This window comes from Sinohyriopsis cumingii, unplaced genomic scaffold, assembly GCF_028554795.1.
Source record: "Sinohyriopsis cumingii isolate HCF-2022 unplaced genomic scaffold, ASM2855479v2 utg000036l, whole genome shotgun sequence".
Lineage (NCBI taxonomy): Eukaryota > Metazoa > Mollusca > Bivalvia > Unionida > Unionidae > Sinohyriopsis > Sinohyriopsis cumingii.
The window spans coordinates 317063-341828 of NW_028315863.1; the positions used below are offsets into that span (position 1 = coordinate 317063).

General features: G+C 34.8%; 1 long non-coding RNA gene across 1 annotated transcript; it reads left to right on the forward strand.

The window, feature by feature from the left end:
• Positions 1–3822: 3822 nt before the first annotated feature.
• Positions 3823–7124, forward strand: LOC149774999 (uncharacterized). The gene is made up of 2 exons (XR_016416640.1): positions 3823–3998; positions 4200–7124. It is a non-coding gene; the product is annotated as an uncharacterized LOC149774999 (long non-coding RNA).
• The last annotated feature ends 17642 nt before the right edge of the window (positions 7125–24766 follow it).

Sequence of the window (24766 nt, forward strand, 5' to 3'; positions counted from 1 at the left end):
TACATGTCAATTGTTGAATATGTTTAAATCTTAAAGCAGTACATAAAGAGGAATAATTAGGCTAACGTTTTAGCAGATACCGTTAAAGAGACCCTTCTGACATTAGAGAACGTATTGCTCAAAGTCGGAACCGTTGATAATGAAGAATACAATTTATTAGCTATACTATTGATGTAGGCAGAACAACTGAGTTGGATGCCAACCCTGGAAAAAATATGTGTCAGAGAGGGCAGGCAAATACAAAACACACATGCTTACCAACCGAGAAAATATTTAGTCGACTTGAAAAAAAAATGATCTAACGTTCAAGCAGAAAACAAACGCGCTCCTGAAAATATCAGGATCAATCGAAGCAATACAAAGAAAACGTAAACTTAACACATTCACATACACTAGTAAATAACTAAAACAGGGCATGCGGCGTTTTTTTTTTTCTTCTTCGGGTGTGTGTGTTTTCGTTCCTTTTTTTTATCCGAATTTTTCCGGAAATTTAGATTTGGCCCGATTATGTTTCACACCATTTTGTTTTTCGCTGCGTTGGCATACTTGACACGTGTCAAAGATGTGATCACAAATTTTAAAGAATAATTTGTGACATATATAACCGTTTTGTAAAAAGATAATTATTGAAAACTCTTTGTCACGAATAACGAAAGGACGCATATAATGCTGATATCTCCGATTAGGACTCACAGTACTAATTCATTTTCCAGAGTAAAAATATGCAAACCCCATGATATTAAAAATAAAATAACTTAAATTGTTTGAGTGTTCATGATCAAACCTATATTTATTAGTATAGATGAAACCCGGATGTCAGCTTCTGTGTAGAGGAAAGGATATGAGGCGCGGCATTTTCTGGACCTGCATCTGATCTGTTTGAAACATGTACTTTCAATTCCGCACCAAAGAGTCAGGAGCGAATTTTAGTAATGAGTGTTACAAACTCAAGACTGTTAAAGGACTAAACTTCCAACAATAAAAATTGTCTCTAATTTTTTCACTTACAACTAGGGTAAGTGCTCAAAAGATTCTTTTTCCTACAACATAACTTACATTATTAACCAATCATGGTCAGCCTAACCCATATATATTTATTTTAGGTTCACCCATTTCCAAGCTGCTTCCCATTTTTCCATATCATTAGTACCGCGTGTCCTTTATCTGGTATCTATTCTGCAACAATGATCGAAGAAAAGCAGTCTAAAAACAAGCCTAGCCTATTTACAACTTACGGAAAAGTAGTATCTTTAATAATGTAATAACATATTGGCCTTAGAAATTTCCTTTAATATTGAGAACCCTTTACATAACGTCACGTTGGTTAACTTAGCAACTTAATATGAGAGAAGTAATTGGCTAATCAAATCAATCTGAAAAAGAAGAAGAAAGGACAAGCCAAGTCAGATGGGTGTGTGTGTGTGTGGGGGGGGGGGGGGAAATGGGCAGACATACAGGTACATATGTAGGTAGGTAGGCAGGCAGGCAGGCAGGCAGATGGACAGACAGACAGACAGATAGATAGATAGATAGATAGATAGATAGATAGATAGATAGATAGATAGATAGATTTTGAATTGGATATGTAATATAGCTTTAACATGTTTTCAGTTCCTATCACTAACTGTTACTGCTGAGCGCCAAGCGATATGTATTTGGTATGACTCGGCCGGGAACCGAACCCGCGATAAAGAGAGAGAGAGAGAGAGAGAGAGAGAGAGAAAAGATGATAAATGTGGAAATATCACTTGTGATTGTGAATTAGATCTGACTTATGAAATAAGGCAAATTGAAATCCAGACATTGATTGCACCAAATAGAAAACGTGTTTATTTCGCATAACACAAACTGTTAAACGAATACGGGTTATTCGGATAGGTGAAAAAATTGAATCAATATATTTATAGTAGTAAACACATATTGATAAACAACAATGAAGGACACTTCACTTTGCGGTGGGTATTATTTAATGGAATATTATCAAATTATCAGAATCTAAAAAAATGTACGTACAAGTATTGCATACATAATACCTTAACAAAACAAGTAAACACAGTGCATACCTTGTATACATTTATGGATTTGAATAGGGGCATGACAACGTAATATGCGTAATAAAATTAGGTGTAAAAAGGCTCTGTACTGAAGTGCTCCAAGAAAAAAAAACATTCGAAAACCATATAAAATTAAAATGAAGCTACAACAAAATTATTAAAACAGACAAAACAAACAACTAAAAAAAAAAAAGAAAACTGAAATTTGATGCTAAAATTTCTGTTCCAGTTACTATTGTAATACTCCATAGGGGTCTTTTTACATAGCGAATTCAATGCTAGCGTGAATCCCGCCAAAAGGCATTTTCCCCCCTGATCTCTAAGGATTTCTGTTCGTCGGTCGGTTACTGGTATAAACGATACCAATTGTACAAACCCAGATGGGCGGAGCTTAAGGACTGGCGGTACTTTTTCAACTCCAATAGTAAACATATGTAAACACTATCATATTCAAAATTCAATAACTTAAAATTTCTGGGTGCTGATGATGAGACCTATAATTATCCATGCACATCTAACCTTGGTGCAAGCTTATATGTGGGGAACACAATATGAGCCACGGCATTTTGTTTGTCTACATGTGCACGAAACAGTATTGAGTACTCCTGAGTCAAGCCTGTACAAATACTAAAATTGCATCAGTAGAAATATTTCTATCTTTTTTGAAAAAAAATTACATCTAGGATAAGCTATTTTAAGATATTTTTACTAAAATTTTAATTTTCTTTATGGCATCACGGTACCAATTGTTTTTCCATATACCTCAATGTTAATGTTTTGTGAAATAAATATACTTTCTGTCCAACTTGGGCATGCATGTCACACACTGTCATATAGAACACTGCTAGATTGTCAATTTGACAATGATATAACCAGTTACTCCATTGCATTTAAGAGAGATAACTCTACTGGAACTAGACAGGGGTAAGAGTTATCTAGTCACAACAGGCACATTTTCAGCCATGTGTACCATATTTTAAAAAAAATCATAAAAGATACAAAATATGACCTAGATAGAAATTAACACAAACTCACATGTTGCCAAGAGGCTCAACTTTTTTTTAAAGCCAAACAGAAAGTACAACTCTTACATAATGCACCAATTACAGCTAGTGCTTTTCTTTAAACACCTTAAGCTCCGCCCACCTGGACTTGCGCAATTGGTACCGTTATACCATTATTAAACAGTTATGGACCACCAAACCCGTAAATACTCTATTATTTCTTCACCCATTTCTATAGTTCTTCCGTACAATTAGTACCGTGTGTCCTTTAGGTGTACGGAACAGTGTGTTCAGAAATAAACTACAAAATTAGCTGTGATTGGGGCAACATGTAAGAGTTGTACTTCCTGTTAGGATTTTATTTTATTTTTTAAAAATGAGCCTCCTGGTAACATGTGAAATTATGACAATTTATATCTAGATTATGTGTTGTATTTTTATGATTTAAAAAAAATAATTGTAGTACACATAACTGAAAATGCTTCAGCTGTGACTAGATAACTCTTACCCCTGTCTAGTTTCAGCAGAGTTATCTCTCTTAATTGCAATTGGGTGCCTGGTTTTGTCCCTGTCAAATTGTCAATCTAACATTTTTCTCTATGACAGTGTGTGACATGCATACTGAGGTCGGATAGAAAATATATTTATTTCACAAAACATTAGCATTGAAGTCTATGGAGAAACAATTGGTACCGAAATACCTGCTGTGACAATTGGAACATTGGTCAGTTACTTCCCCCTGATGTGATAAGGTGGCGCTTTAGTCAGGTAAACCCCTTCAATTCCGGTTTACTTCGTCTATGCTGAACCCATACTCGTGACTGTCTGAAAAATGCTTGTCGTGCCTCAGTGAAAAAGCCTATTACCTGTACTAGCCACATTTCTATTAAGATGGTTGGTCAAATGCATCAGTCGCACAATGAACGTGGTGTTCGTTATGGTGAGTACGTTATGACTTGGGCACATTTTGGTATTCATACATACGTACGTTTTGACTCTGTCAAGTTAATTTAGACTTGGGTATGTATTGAGTGTAATTCTCTGGCCAGAGTCGGCATTCATGTATTGGAAAACTTTACTAAGTGCTTTCTTTACTCTCATTAGTCATATAATGACCATGTGTAAATCTCTTCGGTTTCAGGTCAAATCTCCACAGTCCAGGATGCAACGAATCTGAATTCATTAATCAGAAAGACTATTGCTGATGGAAGAAACCAAACAACATCAACAACAACAAAAACCAAACAACAAACAAAAAACCGAACAACAAACAGCAAATACTCAATTGTGACATTCGTAATTAAAGGTACTCCAAGAGTTTCGACGTGAAGGAGAACATGCAGTTATACGTAGCTGAAAAGACATTGATGTCTGAAGTTTCTGATTAAATCATGTATGGCTTGAAAGAGCACGAGAGACTAGATGGAAATGAAAAGCCATTCAAGTGTGAAGTTTGTGACACCGTTCAGCCACAGGTCCACGGTGATTTTCCTTATGAGGGTACATACTGGAGTGAAACCATTCAAATGTGAAGTATGTACTAACATGTTTTGAAGGAGGTCAGACTTGAATGCCCACGTGATGATGCATATTGGAGAAAACAACATTCATTTGTGAAGTTTGTGATAAACTGTTTCGAGATAATGCCATAGTGAAGAAGCACATGAGAACACACTGCAGAGGAAAACCATTCAAATGTGAAGTATGTACTAACCTGTTTTGTAGGAGTTCAGACTTGAATGCCCACATGATGATGTATATTGGAGAAAACAACATCCATTTGTGAAGTTTGTGATAAACTGTTTAGAGATAATGCCATAGTGAAGAAGTACACAAGAATACAGTGTGGAGGAAAACCATTCAAATGTGAGGCTAGTGATAATATGCTTAGTGAAAGTGATGAGTTTTGGGTGAACTTGAAGATACATACAGGAGAAAAAACATTCAGTTGTGAAGTTTGCAATGAATTGTTTAGTAGGCATTTAAAGTTGAAAGAACGCACGAGGTTACATACTGGAGAAAAGCCATTCAAATGTGAAGTTTGCTATGAAATCTGCATCAATTGTTCAAAGATGAAAGAGCACTGGAGTGTACATACTGGAGACAAAATATTCTTCCAGTGTGAAGTTTATGACAAACTGTTTAACCACCGTTTTAGCATCAATGCTCATAAGAGGTTATATACTAAAGAAAAGCATTCAAGTGTGAAATTTGCAATAAAATATTCAGCGAGGTTACAACCTGAACAGGCACATTCAGATACTTACTGGAGAAAAACCATTTAAATTTGAAGTTTGTAAAATAATGTTTAGCCAGAGTACTAGTGTTACCAGACATATGAAAATGTATAAAGGAGTAAAAACATTTATATGCAGTGTTTGTGATATAATGTTTAGAGTGGTGATTCAATGAAGGACATGTAATACATACTGGAGAGAAACCATTCAAGTGTGAAGTTTTTTAGAATTGATCATTTCAAGAAGATCAAAATGACACATGTCATGAAAGCAGACAAGCATACATATGATACAATTGTGATAAAATGTTTGGGCAGTGTCCTCACATGGTCCAGATAAAACTCTGACATACAGAATTGATGACAAAAGTTTCCCCTCACCTCATCCGATGAATAAATTGATCTTTTGAACACTTATTTAAGTAAGTGTAGCCAGTCTTAGAAATTGTAACTAAATGCACCCAGGAGTAAGTTTTCAGTTTTCGAAATTCACTTGGGAATATTGCTTCAGTAGAAGTTATGCCGGCATGAAAATAATTACTAGAACTACAAAAAGACACTGTACAATCTCTAGCTTTATATGCCTATTTTAATCATTACTTCATGTCTGTAGTCCACCTTGACTTCAAATCGTCAGAAAAGAAACTATGTTGTTGTAGGGTTTAACGCCATTTTTCAGCACACAATAGGCTATACATGGTGGCTGGTATTAATGGTGGAGGAAGAACCACTGACCCACAAGAAGCTACTGGCAAGCTTTCTCACATACCCACATTAGCTGAATCCAAGACTCAAACCCATGCATATATATATATATATATATATATATATATATATATATATATATATATATACGTTTCTTGTCCATTTGATACTTTTTGTAGACTCTTTGAAGTGAATGAAACAGTACTTTATGTTGGGGCATACTACTTTGTCACAAGAATTAAATCAAATTCAGCACTTTTGTTAAAATTAGACAGCAGTAGCTGCTACAAGGTTTAACAGCATATCAGCATGATCCTGGTTTAACTGTGTTTAGGAAATTTAGGTGTCCTTAGATAAGAAAGAAATCATAAAGGGTAATATCATTAAAATACAAAATCTATTCTTTGTTCTATATAAGCTGTCCTCTTGAAAGACAAAGTCCAAGACTTTTGCATTTGAAACATTATCCAGGATTATGAATAGATGCATATCCTGGTATTTTGACAATTGGAATTTAAATGTGACCCATTTCTAATGCATGGTACTCCAGCATAATTTCCTACTGAGATTGTGTTCTCCATTGCAAATTTACTGAACATGCCACCCATGATCAACATTTGCTAGACTACTGTTTACTACTTATTGGCCAATAATATCATACCAGTTTAAAATCATTATGAACTGGATGTAGCTAACAGTTCAGTGACGTGACACGTAATTGAATGAAGGTTAGTTTATGAAATGATTGTATTAATATTTCATCTGATATCAGCATTTATTTGATTGTCCATTAAATTATAAGCAATTAGTCAAAACTGGAATATACAATGGATCATGAAGTCAGTGGTCAATGAAGTTGTCAATCCCAAGATGGTTTCCAGTGCTGAATATAACATTGAGTTATGGTAATGAATGGCATATCTTTTTTTCTTATTTACAAAGGGGAACAATGAGATTAGACTGACGTTTTGTCACTTTGTATCAGCTGTTGATTTCTTTTCCAACTTGACTAAATCACCTTCTTGGGGGATTAATTTATCTAGTGCTGTTAGATTTACTTTAAGTGAGTCATGCAATTATTTCAGTAGGTAATGATCTGTTTCCAAAATAAAACCATAGACTAAATTTGTTTGTTACTTTTCTGTGTTATTCTTTTATGAGTATATATTGGCACATGAGCCACCATATAATAATTACAATCAAAATACATGTTGCAGAGGCCTTTGAAACTCTGTAATTGTAGTAAGAGAATATCATAAAATATAAAAGAAAAACCAAATTGTATATGACTTTGTACTGTGATGCACTCAATTGGAACATCTGTGACGTTCATCCTGGTTCTACTGTTATGTCCGTTTTTTGTAGTCATGTTTACTAAAGAAATTCTTCAATCTTGCTATACTATCTGAAGCATGATCATATGAATTGTTGTGTTCATTTTTGGATTTGAATATATTCAAATTATTTTTCACTGGAATCACAGTGCTCATTTATTTGGAATTATAGTAAATTCAGAGAAGGACATATTTGGATAATATTAGTGGGATACATCAAGAGACTGGTAATACATAGCTACACTATAGGACACTGGCACATTATCATATTCGAGACAACCGGCATATCAACACATTAAGTATTTGAACTGATTTGGAATACCACTAAAATTCAATTTAAATTTTATACATTTGGACTTGTGATAAAACTTTTAGGGCTATTGGGGATTTAATTAACAACACAGTAAGTTATTTTTGAATATTTACGTTGTATTTTAGGGAAATAACTTATTTGTTGAATTTTACAAAACTTGTTGGTTTTGGCTCATTTCTGTTTCTTAGTTTAAGGACATAGATTTGTAACATTATATTCATAGTAATTATGCTAGGGTTCATTGTATTTGCCGAAGATTTATATTAGTTCCAATCGCAATACCTGTTTCAGTATAATAAAAGTGTAATATGACTTGAAAGATTCAAGTCACAGAATGAATGATACGGGAACAACGGACAAAAGGATGGACATATTGCCTGATCGCTGTTTTTCTTAAATAACGCAGTATGCGGTCAGGAAATGTCATCAGAAGAGAAACATTTCAGGTTCAATTATATTTATTTATTTCACGGTTTTATGTATATGACAATAGTGTACAATTGAAGAATATATAAATTTAATTTTGATTGGTCGTTAGAGAAAGAGAGACAGATAAAAGTAAATATACATTGTGTGCAAGAGAGAGAGAGAGGGAGAGAGAGAGAGAGAGAGAGAGATACAGAAAGAGAGAGATACAGAAAGAGAGGTCAGATACATATAGAGGAAGAGAGAGGGAGATAGAGACAGAGATACATATACAGAGAGAGAGAGAGAGTGATATATATATATATATATATATATATATATATATATATATATATATATATATATATATGAGATACATAGAGAGAGAGAGGGAGGGAGATAGAGACAGATACATATACAGATTGAGAGAGGGAGATGTCTGATGGTTTTTTAAATGTGTTCATATGTAGATAATTATACATTAATACATAATATAATCTGATTCAAATATCCACGTAAGAACAAAAACAATTGATGAATGGACGATAGTGAGCAAAGAAACTGAAAATTATAAGCATTTACATTCGATTATCAGTGAATGAGAAATGCAAAAGAGAGAAATACAGAAAGGGGGGAAGGGAGTAAGATGGGGAAAATATTTGTTTTCAAATATGTTCATATTTCGCTAAACAAACAATTAAAACATGACTAAATCTAACCAAAAATTCACAACAAAAAAACCAAAACAAACGATTGATGGCTAAAGGAGGGAAGGTGAAATCGTGATTTAACAATCAGTCATAATGCCCTCTTCTCCACCAATCTGTACATTAATAAATTCTTTGTTAACCAGCTAAAATGCAACTGGACGGAATAAATCCGCCCACTTTCTTCCTTGTTATCCGTGATCTCCTCGTTCCATATACCATTCCCATGGAGTTAGGAGGTGTCAGTTGTTCCAACAAATCACCTAGAGATAGATAGATAGAAACAAAGATATTAATTTCTTTAACAACTTTATCAATTTTCATAAACAAATAGTGAACCCACCAAAATAGTGACATCAACATATTCCAAAAAGGTACAACATTGCTGCTAACCATTGACGAAAAGATTGTCTGTCAGAGAATATAGTTTCGGCGACATTTTTAACGCTTCTGCTAGCTAAAGTGTTATGATTTCAAATTCGATATAGGTGTTGCTGCAGAATGTGCGATGATAATAATTTCGATAGCATAATATAAACGACAGTTAAGGATACTTTAGAAAACTGACCCTTACGGGAAGTACTGTATAGTCTACTATAACCGATCTTAAATGGAAATAGGAAACTGATAATATCTTTACCTTTTTTGATATTCATTTCCAGAAATTCCATCTTTTTATGCTCATTAATAGCCACAGCCTTTACGCATCGATTCAGTCTTCTCTCACCTAAAATAAATGCTCGATTCAATGAAAGAGAGGTAACAGATTGTAAAAGTACATTGTACGTATCTATAGCAGGTGTTATTCATTATTGTTTTGCTTTGGATGTTTTCAATAGAGAGAAATAACCTAAGCATAAATAAATAAACTTGAACGTGTTTATGCGTCGTTATTATTACTTCTTCTGTCCATATAAAACACAATCCCGTGTTCAAGGAATAAAATCTCCAAGTCTCATAATATAATCCTGTGCTCGAGGAGTAAGTTCGATGTACGTTTGTAATACATTACAGACCATATTTAATTTATTAATCGTTGACTCCGCCCTATAAACACATAGCAATGAACAATGTCCCGCTAACCAATGCTGTAACTGGCTAGATGGAAGAGTTACTTAAAATCGGCGTCAGTTGAATGACAAACGAGATGCTAATAAATAGACGTAGCCATATATGTCCGGATCAACTATTGATTACTACCTCACCCCTTGTAAGGATCAATAGACGGAGGTGTGATTGATTAATTATAACCCTCTTCCCCCCCCCCCCCAACCCTTGTACAAGTACAATTTGAAACGCTTTCTTTCTTTACCATTTATTAAACGAGAAAATAACAGTAATGGATTCTAACCAGATTCCATTCATCAATCAAGCAATTAAAGATAATAACGCAGTCTGGAATTTATTACTTCAGATTGAACGACTTGATTATATTACTCTAGTTTGAATGAAACAGTAATTTAGTGTATTTTTAGGTGCTCGATGTGTGTATTATTTTTCTTACGAATATCAACATATAAAGTGTATTTATACTATTTGTAGCTAAAGGTACTGGTTCTTACAATTGCAAAAGAACGAGTTCAACCTACCACAGCTGTGAATTGGGGTACAAGGATTATCCACTTCTTTATTTTCTTCATTGTTTTCATCTTCTGGAATAAAATATAGGTGACGCACGCTTTGTACTAGTTATATTGTACATTTCTATTTACGTCTCAAATTGTTTCATCAATATGTGTTCACAAGAAAAAGTGCAGAAGCTGATACAATTTCTGAAAGTCTAGTTTTCGTAAACGGAAACAGTTACAACAATCGTAGATAATTCCATTTTGGACAAGGGTTGAATTTTCTTACGGGGGTTTAACTTCACGTCATCATCAAGTCACATGCATTTATAAAACATGTTCTACTTCAGATTTTATTTCAACGCGTCATGCTTATGCATAATGTTTTAAGCATGGAACTTACCATTGAAACAAAATGGGTTGTATAGTTTATCGTAACTATCGGCCGGTGTCAATGGCTTGTTCCCATTCAGTTCCTCCTGTTCCTCATCTTTTTTGTTTCCTGAAAGATATTTTGGAAAATAAAAATGGTAAATGTACATTACCAAAATAACAACAGTTACAACACCAGCAAATGTAAATGTGTATTTTATAAGCATATTATCGTAAGAACAAATATCAAGTCTTATGAATTTAGGAATCATGGTCTCGTTCATAATTTATTTAAACACATAACGTTTGTGTAGGCTTGGGTAGCGACATTGTTCTCTTCGATTTCATGTTCTTCTACATAATTTTCATCTGCCGAAAGATATTGCGGCAGATAATAGTAGCTAATATTCATTGTGAATACAAAACATGTTAACCTGCAGATTTTATTTTCATACGTCATGCTTATGCATTATGTTTTAAGCATGGAACTTACCATTGAAACAAAATGGGTTGTATAGTTTATCGTAACTATCGGCCGGTGTCAATAGCTTGTTCCCATTCAGTTCCTCCTGTTCCTCATCTTTTTCGTTTCCTGAAAGATATTTTGGAAAACAAAAATGGTAAATGTACATACCAAAATAACAACAGTTACAACACCAGCAAATGTAAATGTGTATTTTACAAGCATATTATCGTAAGAACAAATATCAAGTCTTATGAATTTAGGAATCATGGTCTCGTTCATAATTTATTTAAACACATAACGTTTGTGTAGGCTTGGCTAATAGTATTGTTCTCTTCGATTTCCTTTTCTTCTTCATCATTTTCATCTGCCGAAAGATATTGCGGCAGATAATAGTAGCTAATACTCATTGTGAATACAAAACATGTTCCCCTGCAGATTTTATTTCAACACGTCATGCTTATGCATTATGTTTTAAGCATGGAACTTACCATTGAAACAAAATGGGTTGTATAGTTTATCGTAACTATCGGCCGGTGTCAATAGTTTGTTCCCATTCAGTTCCTCCTGTTCCTCATCTCTTTTGTTTCCTGAAAGATATTTTGGAAAATAAAAATGGAAAATGTGCATTACCAAAATAACAACAGTTACAACACCAGCAAATGTAAATGTGTATTTTATAAGCCTATTATCGTAAGAACAAATATCAAGTCTTATGAATTTAGGAATCATGGTCTCGGTCATAATTTATTTAAACACATAACGTTTGTGTAGGTTTGGGTAATGGTATTGTTCACTTCGATTTCCTTTTCTTCTTCATCATTTTCATCGGCTGAAAGATTATGCGGCTGATAATAGTAGCTGATATTCATTGTGAACACAAAACTAACTACAATTTAAACAAGAGATAATTACGATATGTAAAATGGTAAATTTTGGAAAGCATTTATCATAACAGCCACATCACGTCTTTTAAATTTATCAATTATGTTTTAATTCCTAATTTGCTTAAACAGTTCATGGTTAAGGATACATTTTAGATGCTTAACTTAGCATAAGAGCAGAAGTCTATCGTAACTATCTGCTGGGGTAAGGAGACTGTCATCCTTTACCTCATTCTTTTCTCCTCCATAATCATCTGCTGAAAGTAACATACATTGTAAAAACAATATCATATTTTGGAGTCGTTAGTTCGTTTAATTATATTTTATTCGAATCTGAGAAGGATATCGGGGCAAAAGCAATTACTCTGCCCCACCCCCAACCACCATCCCGCACCAAACATTAACCATTTTATATATCGTAATTATCTCTCTCTTTAGTTGTAGTTTGTTTTTTTTTATATTTATTCGCAATGAATATTTGCTACTGTTATGTGCCACAATACCACCACTGATTATCCAACACAAACTTAGGAACTTCCTCCAACTGATACAATCTTACTTTGTTTATTGGTCCAATAAACAAAATAAATTTGTATCAGTTGCATGAAGTTCCTAGGTTTTTGTTGGATAATCAATCACAAAATGTATTTGTTTCAAAAACATTTTGGTTAATATTTCCTAATTTCTATATAATCTGCAAAGAACTGATATTGGTCCGCCGAACAATGGAAGTAAAATGTCATACTGACGCGATCAAGAGCATTTATCCCAACTCAGGAATGATCGAGTACATACCACGAAAGAACACTTGTCCCAACTCAGGAAAATAATCGACTACAAATAGCGAGAATAAGAACACCGTAAAGCTACTTAGAATCCCAACTTCATAACTTTTCGTGGTTTCAAAATGTCCAGCTATTACAGGACTATTCAACCTCGCTAATCCGCTATTCAAATTTTTTCATAAAAAGCACAACAAATTCGATTGCATTAATAGCAAGCATGGTCATTACTGATTATGAGAAGAATATCTCTGCACAAATAATACAACTGTTCATTAAGTAAATGCATATGCTTGTATCTGATTGGTGTTGGTAGCCTACAAAACAAGCTTCCTAAATGTACATTCATTCAGTTATGCAACGTTAGCTCCGTCTTCGGGGTTGGATACTATACTTATAGTTGTTCACTTATGGCCATTTGTCTTGTTTGTGTGACAGTATAGAGTTCTCATTTTCGTAGCAACGTCTTGATCTCAATGCATGGATTAAGTGCTGGTGTAATAATGGACAAATGCACGTGGAAAAGAATGCATTCACTGGTTGTAATGTGACAAAGACATGAAAAATATGAAGTTTAACTATGAAATCACAAAGATAAGGACAAGGAAAAAGGTATTCCACCTGGAAAAACAACGTCTAATTTAAAGCATACAAAATATTTGAATAATTCCCGCTCTTTGAAAAGGTCAAAGCAAGCACAGCTGATGCATTATAACAAGGGCGAAAAGGCTGCCTCAATTAGTCGCCTCTTATGATACACGGGATGATGCATCTGCAATATTCTGTATTTCCCGAAACTAAATGGTGCAAGGGACAGTAGTTATGTTTCAAAATAGCCTGTCAGCATAAAACTGCTAACCCAGTGTGAAACATAAAATGTGCGCATAAAATATCTAAACTTTACGTATTTCTATATTATCCCGATTGAGAGAATGCTTCGTTAAACCCTCTATACATACATACAAACATACTCATATTGCATAACTCCAAACTGACCTGAAATGATAGTTTCTACCACAGGCCGATAACCAAGTAGCTCCTCAACATCGATAACTCCTTGGAATTCCTAGAAATAATCAAAGATCTTGAAGATTATTTATGACAGATTATAGTGACTAAAGGTTCAAGCGACATAGAGATCAAAATAATAATACAATCAAATCAACACACACACACAGAGACATACACACACACAGACATATTTTCGATATTTATACAGATATCCACGAAATCTACATACATACCTCGAACTATACGCTTGACAACAAGACCTAAACACTTGACACATTATGCACTATATATGTGACAATATCTTCGCTAGCCAAAGTTCCGATATGATACCCTACATACATCTTGGTGTTTCGAGCAAATTTTTATGTGCGTCGGGTCTTTGAATTTCATTGGATGCAATGGCTTGCCGCTGCATCGAATCAAAATAAAGTTGTTTACATTTGAACACTGTTGCTGCGTGATTGAGGCAAGGGAGCACACAACTTAAATGGACTATTTTTAAATATATATAAAAAGCTTATAAAAAAGGAATTTTCCACTGTCGGTCCGTGTTTGTACAAATATATTTACGCACATAAACCTGCAATGGCTTCTCTGTGGCACGTAGAGATACTTTCGATGCTAAACTTAGCAAAGTATTCTTTTTAAGGCAATTGTCTCCATCATTTTCGGCCGATTACAATGCACCGTTATTACACGCTATTGGTTAGCTGGCATTAAATACTAAAGTAGGAAATCCGATAGATGTATCTAGGAGAAAGCACTAAAATATATGTTCGATCCACCAAGGTGTAGATTGGGTTATCGTATTGGAACTTTGGCTAGCGAAGATGACATGAAGCCCGATTGGCACTGGAATCCATGTTCATGTATAACAGATAGTGCTAAGATAGTGCAACTGTAATGCGCTCGTTTCTCAGCTATCCGTCCTGGGGTCGATCCCCAGTATGTGCAATAGTAAATAATCATCAATCCATTTTCCGCGATTTCCTGTCGACTCAACAGTCATTTCAGCGAAAGAGTCCATCCTACGGTACCATATATTTCAGAAAGACATGGCTTGAACATTTGAACACGATACACGCAATAAATATGACAATCGCAAAACAATTCACGATTAAATTTAGAACACGTGTTTCTGAAACGCATACGAATGTCACGTGTTCTTATAAACCTTTTGTATAAGAAGAGTACACATGAATGAGACATTGATCTCATTGACTTTGTTCTCAGCATCACTAGCAAACGTTCCTCTGACACCAAGAAGGTTGAGCGGTCGTAGAGAAGATGAGTGTTTCCTAAGTGGCATTTACCTGGTATGTTGGTATATGGAGGCTTTCCTTGTTGAATTCTGATAGAAGCTTGACCAGCTTTTCACAATCAACTTTGCTGAGCAGGTATTGTCCTGTATTATTCACGTTCCTGAAAAAGACATGAAAATAATCAACATCATATTGACATGTGTATGAGTATATGTGTATGTTGAAGTCTCGTCTTATAGGACATGAATTATCACTCTATATTCATGGCATACAATTAGTTTTAAGGCTTCCAAATCCAGAAATATATGCCTGTTATAAAGAGCAGGATATTTGTCCAGGACTTCTCTTTACTGATTGTTCTGTCTTGGTCTAGATGAAACTGGACATATATTTTGAAAATTAAAAGTGTTATGTTTCTGGATTTGACCGAACAATCCTACTTCATATATGTGGTCCTCCCTATACTAAAATATATGAATTTGTTCTGTTGTACCGTTTCACCTCTTTCCTATCAATCTTTTATATGACATTCGGGTATGTGCATTTCAGAGAGAGAGAGAGAGAGAGAGAGAGTATAATTGGAGGTAGAGGTGAAGAAATAATACGTTTCGTGACCTAATGCAGATAATTCACAGATAAATGAATAGTTGGATTAACAGACGTGTAGACAGAAGAATATATCAATTTATACAACGTTGTAAAGTCGGGATTGATGTACGTACATGCGTATATATGCTTTACCTTCTATCATCAGTGGAATTTTCTGCATGTTGTAACATACAGGTAGACCAACAGTCCACGAACGATTTGACCTTTTTGTCAGCAATCTCAGTGGCGACTCCTTCATATTCCAAAGAGAGCTGGAAGATATAGTATTGGTATAAGCAGCTGTCGCTCGTTGTAATGGGATACCAAATAACTTCAGACAAAAAGCGAAATTGGATTTATGTAGAGATTTAATTCGATCCTGTAATGGTAAAGGCTGCCAATGTAATAGCCTTAAATAATATTCCATCTTATGCTATGATGACAGTTAATGTTTGTGTTAGCGTTATTCCTTTATCTCTCCTTGTCGTATTTGCTACTTAAGTGCCTTACTGTTACCCCTTTTCCTTTCAAGTGTGGCGTAAGCTGCATCACGTTAAATAGGGACTAATTATTTTATATATTAAATCGTAAATTGTGTTTCTTTAAAAAAAACAAAAACAAATTTATACAGCTGCTAAATTCACCTTTAGTCACTGAATTTTAAATGCTTTGCCTGCTTATGTTTCAATTCATGCCGTGTGTATTTTGTCCAATTTGTATTCATGTTATGATGCGTTTTGATGTCTTGCTAATCACGCTTGTTGTAATGCCTGATTTGTTTTACGTAATGTCGGTAAATAGATTGTTGTTTTAAATCATTCCGACATTAAATACATCTTATCATATACTCTGATAATTACAAGTATGGAACAAAGAATTCTCATGTTCATTGGTATTTCCAAAGACAGAAATGATCCGAGGTGAATGGAAAAGTGTTATATCTGAAGAATATTACACAGCCATTTGTTAGTAATAAATATCGGCTTACTGAGGCAATGTTAACCGCTTGATTTGTCTCCTCCTTTAAAAGTTTAATGTATCCATCAGAGTTCCTCTTCGCCACCTTCCTGGCTTTCTTTACTTTCCTCTTGCTAAACCAAGACGCGTTCTCTTCCAAAACCAACTTTTCTAATCTGACCATTGATCGTTTGTAGACCTAGAAATGAGGGAAATAAAACATTAACAGGGGTCCTTACTTGACCGATCGGTTTCAAACCCTGGTGCGATTCCCGCTAGAAGTCATAAGTTTACCCCAAATATCCAAAGGCTTCCACACAACTTCAGTTGTAAAGTAGAAAGTCCGACGTGTCCCTTCTATACATACATTTTACTCTAATCATTGCAAGACCACAGATCTCACAACCTGACAAATATATGGTTTCTCTTCGTTATGTTTCCGTACCGCCAGCAGTTCTCGTCGTAGAAATTATGCAACTGTCCCTGAACACAGGGAACTAGTTTAAACGACGCTACCTTAGGCCAGTCAAACTGTAGTTTCCAGGCACTGTCGTAGGTATAACTGTTTGGCCTTTGCCACCATGGCCACATAAACGGCATCTGCCGAGTCCCTTCTTATTGATTATATTGTGTAATTTACCGGTTTCCCACCATAAATACTGCCACTGCAGTCACACCACCAATGTACGCGACTAGATTTTAGTAGGTACTTTATTAATCCATGGACACTTATTCGGTATGGACTTGAATTTACTACTACTGAACAATGGCATCATGGAAACTCACTAACACTTCACTCTGTGACGTTTGTTCCTAGTAATTGGCCAATTATTTCGGGCAAAGGAATATTTATATTGCATCAAATTCCAATAATCAGACAAGTCATCACAAAAATATAAAAATTCCTTAAAACGGTACACTATAACCAAATGCGAATACTTCAAATTTATTACGATAGCATCAACAGCTGGCTATTTTTTTAAAAATCTACACATACAGATAATAATTCCAAATATTGACAAAGAATGAATTGCAACATTAAATTAGCCGCAAGGCATTTGGAAACTAACCAAAACTGCATGATTTTACAATTTAACGTGATGAGTTCACTTGCAAACAATACGACATGAAAAATGATCATGCGACATAAAATTTATCAGGTGACGTTTTGCCATCAGATGAAAAACCATCTGTCACAGGAATCATATAATCAAAGATAATCTTATGAATTTATGGCGAGCAGATGTAAATGATACACAATGTTTCATAATTTGAATATTATTCCGCGTGTCACCTACAATATAACGGGGGCTGTCCATATAATTATAGGTTGTTTTGTATTTATCTGCCTAAATGTTTTATGTTTGTTTTGGACAGTGTGATTTAACGTTTTGGGCCTCGACACATGTCGTTTTGACTTTATGAACATCCAGCAAGGTTAAACATTTCCTAGGCTGGCATTTGAAGCTTTCTATGTGGGGTAAAACGGTCATATCTCGACAGATGTAGCCACCACTGTGCGTTTCTATGTTAGTTACCCTTTCTTTCCAATAACCGTTTGACTACCATTTGGTAAAACGGACGCCATATTGTTAACATAACATTAAAATAAAAGTGGCTGGGCAAGGAAAATCAACATGGTGGTGGACATTCTATAATATGAAGACAGAGGAATGATTTAATGAGCTTTTTTGGGACCAATTCAAAGATACGCTAGGTCTTGACATATCAAATATAATAAAGGACAAGCGCTATTTGTAAATGATATCAACTATGTGATAAACCTATTTATAACACTTCTAGGTTGTTAATTAGGTACATACAGTCATGTTGTATTTGTTTAATACTCTAATCAGGAAATAAAACAATTCAGACCTTTGTATGGATGTATTCAGTTTTATGAACCATCAAAACTATCATATTGATCGACGCGAACTCATCAAGACGAGACTTACTGTTTCATAACTTCTTATTGAATTGAATAAATATATGTATTAATATTGTACTAACGTTTTCGGTTAAGCTCCAGTCTGTACTCAATGAATATAGTAGTATTTAATTACTCCGGACTAAATTTAATGTACCTTCTGTCCTTTTTCAACTCTATTACAGAAACGTTTGTATGGGTTCAGCATCTCCTGGAAGGACGTTTCGTATTTTCTCAAGATGACTTTTTCATCAGCTTCTCTCTCACTGTAAATTAAGATATAAAACCGTATTGTCGCGGCAAATATCTTTACTCTATACCAATTAAGGGCTAAGATACAGACATCGCTTTTACCAAATACCCAATCTACCCGAGCAGATATTGAAATGTCTTGGCACACTTCAGGTACTATAGCAAAATAAAACCACACTAATCGACAATTTTCGCGATTAAAACAGTAAGTGGACCATGGTTCGTTTCTTCACAGCCTTATGTTTACTTACAAAATATGTACAGTTCAAAGGATACATAACAAATTATTGTCATATTGTATGGAAACTGATTATCTAACATACTATATATCCACAATAATGATAATAATAATAATAATAATAATAATAATAATAATAATAATATATCATCATCATTATAATCGTAATCGCGACATTCGTTACATGCCAGAAAGTAGTAATTATGTAAGTAATCACGAAAATAGACAGGCTTCTTCAAGTTTTCGTAAAACCAACTTTATTCTCAATATAAGGAATCTAAAGCATGGAGATCACCTCCGATGCAACCCACCATACTTTTATTTCTTTTCTTTTACTTAAGGTTGTCTGGTATGATTCCCAACATGGACATGGTTATAGTGATGGGCTATTGAATTTCATTCTCAGTCTCAAATACTCTGGCGTCTATTTCCATGCGGGTACGGGTGGAGTGGTTGGGGTTGTGTTCATTTGGAACACCATTGACCTTTACCATTACATGCGAGAGTAAATCTATGATATTTAACTCACTCGCATTGGAAACAGACGATGACGGGTTTAATCTGGTTTGAACTGGTGCTGGGTCGTTCAAAATCTACCAATTGTACACTACTCTACTTAACAATTGTACTCACTCGAGAAGGAGATTGGCAGCCTCTTCATATGAACATAATGATTCACGAGCAAAACGGGTCCTTTCTTCCATCGATGCCACTTCCATTCGGAGTGCAGATTCTATCTGAAGTATACCTACAAACCAATAAAGAGCTTACGAATTAATATATCTCACTGTAGTAGACTGTGGTGCTACGTTTTGTGGGACGAGATTGTCAATGGATTGAGGAAGTAACGACGGAAAGATAGGCAAACTGAATTAGTGTTTCGAAATGAGAGTGAGAACGATGGAATGATACACTGTTTACTTGTTGGCATGTTTAATTCAAGCAATGCTTATTCCTTTCGTGATGTATTTGAAGCCGATGGATAGATGGATCGATAACTAGATGTTAATTTCTTACTTTAAATATAAAGTACTTGGTGTTTCAGTATATACACACAAGAAGGCTTTTAACAAAAAAAGGAGTACCAGTTAGCGTGGAAAAGGGGTGGAATCTGGTTCAATCGTTACCGCGAGTAAATATGGTCAAATGATTATACATGTATGTTATTAAAGGACATATGCAATGAAGACAACCCCACCCAACCTCCATTTTTATGAATATCATCAAAGAAATAACTCTTATTAAAGAAGAAAATAGCAAACGTGGAGACATGTAGGAAAATTACCATCAACGTTGTGTTGCCTCAGGATATAAAGTTTATCAGACACGTTCTTACACCATTTCTCTGCCTTTTCGGCAAACTCTCTTTCCAACTGGGTACGAAATTGCATCACAGACAACCAGAATGGAACGTCTCTAAGAAACAAGAAGAACGACACATTTGCTCTGTTGTAATTTTACTAGCTTAGGCTGACACAATAAATACCATGATTTATGCAGAGATATGCCTAACACAAAGAAGGAAATATAATTACTGCTAATGTAACAAAGGTACCAAACAGTCCACTAAAATAACTGACTGAATTGCTAACTAGATGCTAAGTGATTATTTGAGTGGATGTATGGACTGGCCTGCAGATTTTCGAACTGGGTGCAGGGACTGACTGACTGACTGATAACTGTAACTGACTACATGACAGTGAGTATGCCTGGATGACATGCAGTATGCGTGGACAAATAAACTGGCTGAATAAGTAACTAACTAAACTAAGTAACTAAGTAACTAACTAGCTAAATAAATAAATAAATAAATGATAAGGTGGTAGGACTGGACCAAAATCGATTAATAGTTTATTTCAATCATTAAGATAGATTACAACTCACAATGTATGTACCTATAAACCTATTTTCCTTGTTAAATACCCATCTAACCTATCGGCGTCGCTATCGATGTATTTATTTCCCATTCACGACCTTTATTTTGCAAAACATTTATACATTAGCCGCATACAAATTATGGGTATGGTCATGTCAACTCGGATATGAACTCACTGAAGGAATGCCGGTCTGTTTCACGATATCCTTAAGCATGGATACTCGTTTAGTAAATTGTATACAATAATCTGTAACTGAAACCGATATCGCAATCTAAGTTATACTTTTATCGTTTAACGATATATTTCAAACAAAGCAAGGCATTTAAAACAAAGCAAACGTGGCAATGGTACTTACGATAATACATCGTAGCTATCCCCAAGTCCATTAAATAGCTTTAGATCTACCATTTTATCGAAATTTAACACTGTCTGAAACAACGCGTGTTAAATACGAGAACGGCGCTAGACTAAAACTGACAACGTCCCATGTCAACCAGCAGATGACGTCGAGAATGTAGTGACGTCAACAGTTGCTTAGAATTTCGAAGTTCTTTAGAACAGACACTAAGAAAACTTTCGACCGCGGTATTTCTGAACTTAACGTGGTATAGTACAATTATATTAGCGACCAACAATTCAATGTTCTTGGGCAGGGGACTGACACTTTCCGTCTCTTAATACTGGAAATTGTCTTGATATTTGATATACATGTCAATTGTTGAATATGTTTAAATCTTAAAGCAGTACATAAAGAGGAATAATTAGGCTAACGTTTTAGCAGATACCGTTAAAGAGACCCTTCTGACATTAGAGAACGTATTGCTCAAAGTCGGAACCGTTGATAATGAAGAATACAATTTATCAGCTATACTATTGATGTAGGCAGAACAACTGAGTTGGATGCCAACCCTGGAAAAAATATGTGTCAGAGAGGGCAGGCAAATACAAAACACACATGCTTACCAACCGAGAAAATATTTAGTCGACTTGAAAAAAAAATGATCTAACGTTCAAGCAGAAAACAAACGCGCTCCTGAAAATATCAGGATCAATCGAAGCAATACAAAGAAAACGTAAACTTAACACATTCACATACACTAGTAAATAACTAAAACAGGGCATGCGGCGTTTTTTTTTTTCTTCTTCGGGTGTGTGTGTTTTCGTTCCTTTTTTTTATCCGAATTTTTCCGGAAATTTAGATTTGGCCCGATTATGTTTCACACCATTTTGTTTTTCGCTGCGTTGGCATACTTGACACGTGTCAAAGATGTGATCACAAATTTTAAAGAATAATTTGTGACATATATAACCGTTTTGTAAAAAGATAATTATTGAAAACTCTTTGTCACGAATAACGAAAGGACGCATATAATGCTGATATCTCCGATTAGGACTCACAGTACTAATTAATTTTCCAGAGTAAACCTATGCAAACCCCATGATATTAAAAATAAAATAACTTAAATTGTTTGAGTGTTCATGATCAAACCTATATTTTTTAGTATAGATGAAACCCGGATGTCAGCTTCTGTGTAGAGGAAAGGATATGAGGCGCGGCATTTTCTGGACCTGCATCTGATCTGTTTGAAACATGTACTTTCAATTCCGCACCAAAGAGTCAGGAGCGAATTTTAGTAATGAGTGTTACAAACTCAAGACTGTTAAAGGACTAAACTTCCAACAATAAAAATTGTCTCTAATTTTTTCACTTACAACTAGGGTAAGTGCTCAAAAGATTCTTTTTCCTACAACATAACTTACATTATTAACCAATCATGGTCAGCCTAACCCATATATATTTATTTTAGGTTCACCCATTTCCAAGCTGCTTCCCATTTTTCCATATCATTAGTACCGCGTGTCCTTTATCTGGTATCTATTCTGCAACAATGATCGAAGAAAAGCAGTCTAAAAACAAGACTAGCCTATTTACAACTTACGGAAAAGTAGTATCTTTAATAATGTAATAACATATTGGCCTTAGAAATTTCCTTTAATATTGAGAACCCTTTACATAACGTCACGTTGGTTAACTTAGCAACTTAATATGAGAGAAGTAATAGGCTAATCAAATCAATCTGAAAAAGAAGAAGAAAGGACAAGCCAAGTCAGATGAGTGTGTGTGTGTGTGGGGGGGGGAGGGAAATGGGCAGACATACAGGTACATATGTAGGTAGGTAGGCAGGCAGGCAGGCAGGCAGATGGACAGACAGACAGACAGACAGATAGATAGATAGATAGATAGATAGATAGATTTTGAATTGGATATGTAATATAGCTTTAACATGTTTTCAGTTCCTATCACTAACTGTTACTGCTGAGCGCCAAGCGATATGTATTTGGTATGACTCGGCCGGGAACCGAACCCGCGATAAAGAGAGAGAGAGAGAGAGAGAGAGAGACAGAGAGAGACAGAGAGAGAGAGAGAGAGAAAAGATGATAAATGTTTAAATATCACTTGTGATTGTGAATTAGATCTGACTTATGAAATAAGGCAAATTGAAGTCCAGACATTGATTGCACCAAATAGAAAACGTGTTTATTTCGCATAACACAAACTGTTAAACGAATACGGGTTATTCGGATAGGTAAAAAAATTGAATCAATATATTTATAGTAGTAAACACATATTGATAAACAACAATGAAGGACACTTCACTTTGCGGTGGGTATTATTTAATGGAATATTATCAAATTATCAGAATCTAAAAAAATGTACGTACAAGTATTGCATACATAACATCTTAACAAAACAAGTAAACACAGTGCATACCTTGTATACATTTATGGATTTGAATAGGGGCATGACAACGTAATATGCGTAATAAAATTAGGTGTAAAAAGGCTCTGTACTGAAGTGCTCCAAGAAAAAAAAACATTCGAAAACCATATAAAATTAAAATGAAGCTACAACAAAATTATTAAAACAGACAAAACAAACAACTAAAAAAAAAAAAAAAGAAAACTGAAATTTGATGCTAAAATTTCTGTTCCAGTTACTATTGTAATACTCCATAGGGGTCTTTTTACATAGCGAATTCAATGCTAGCGTGAATCCCGCCAAAAGGCATTTTCCCCCCTGATCTCTAAGGATTTCTGTTCGTCGGTCGGTTACTGGTATAAACGATACCAATTGTACAAACCCAGATGGGCGGAGCTTAAGGACTGGCGGTACTTTTTCAACTCCAATAGTAAACATATGTAAACACTATCATATTCAAAATTCAATAACTTAAAATTTCTGGGTGCTGATGATGAGACCTATAATTATCCATGCACATCTAACCTTGGTGCAAGCTCTTGTGTGGGGAACACAATATGAGCCACGGCATTTTGTTTGTCTACATGTGCACGAAACAGTATTGAGTACTCCTGAGTCAAGCCTGTACAAATACTAAAATTGCATCAGTAGAAATATTTCTATCTTTTTTGGAAAAAAATTACATCTAGGATAAGCTATTTTAAGATACTTTTACTAAAATTTTAATTTTCTTTATGGCATCACGGTACCAATTGTTTTTCCATATACCTCAATGTTAATGTTTTGTGAAATAAATAAACTTTCTGTCCAACTTGGGCATGCATGTCACACACTGTCATATAGAACACTGCTAGATTGTCAATTTGACAATGATATAACCAGTTACTCCATTGCATTTAAGAGAGATAACTCTACTGGAACTAGACAGGGGTAAGAGTTTTCTAGTCACAACAGGCACATTTTCAGCCATGTGTACCATCTTTAAAAAAAATCATAAAAGATACAAAATATGACCTAGATAGAAATTAACACAAACTCACATGTTGCCAAGAGGCTCAACTTTTTTTTA